Below are 953 nucleotides of genomic sequence, written 5' to 3'. Positions count from 1 at the left end.
TATATATATATATCAATTAAGCATGCGTATCTCCCACAGCAACATGCGAGGGGAATTTTAACAGTATCGAACCGAACAGAACCGATCGATCGTTCTTGAATTTTAAATTTTAATGTGGAATCTATCTTTTGTTTGTCTATTATTATTTTCCTTTTTTTAAGAGGGGGTGTTTTGTTTGTTTTCTTTGTTTTTGTTTTTGTTTTGTTTGTTTTCTTTAGGGTGGGGGTGTCACCTTTGTCTCGTTAAGTTTTTTGTTTTATTCGGCATGCAGCCTACTTTCGTTTTTACTCTGACTTTAATATTAAATTGTTTGTTATTATTTTATTTCGTACAATTAAAGGTTTTTGTTTTTGTTTTGTTTTGCTCCGCTTGGAGCTGCCGATGGGGCAGACAGTCAGCACTCTGCCAGTCGGTGACGCTGATAGTCTGGGGCAAGGGGTTATGGTAGTTGATTTTTAAATATTTTTTAAAGGTCTTTTTTGTGGGGAGGGGTAAATTTCAAGTTTAATGTAGATCTAGGTGTTTTTGCGCTCTCAGCGACACACAATTTACATCAGTTAGGAGGGGGCTTTAGCCCTCCCTGTCAAGGTCAACGTGGTCTGAAAGGAACACAACATCCCAGCAATAAGACCGAGACACTTGATCAAAATTCCCTCAACTTGGGAATGGAACTCGGGTCTCTTGTGAGCGACAGCGAAGCGCCTAACCACTACACCACAGACGCCGGTAATGCTTTGTTGAAGGATTATGTGCCATAATTTAAGGGAAACAAATATGTAGGCCTAGAGCAGAATATCCACAACCGATTTCGTTCCAGACACAAAAGCAGCTTTATCACTATACGTCTGTGAAATCTGCCAATCTTGTTGGTAAAAATAAAAACTTACCCGAGGCAAAATTATTTCAGTGTGAAAACGACGGGATGCCAACAATGACGTCTCTGTATGACGACA

This window comes from Aplysia californica, unplaced genomic scaffold (genome assembly GCF_000002075.1).
Source record: "Aplysia californica isolate F4 #8 unplaced genomic scaffold, AplCal3.0 scaffold00797, whole genome shotgun sequence".
NCBI classification, from domain to species: Eukaryota; Metazoa; Mollusca; class Gastropoda; order Aplysiida; family Aplysiidae; genus Aplysia; species Aplysia californica.
This window is presented reverse-complemented; position numbering follows the sequence as displayed.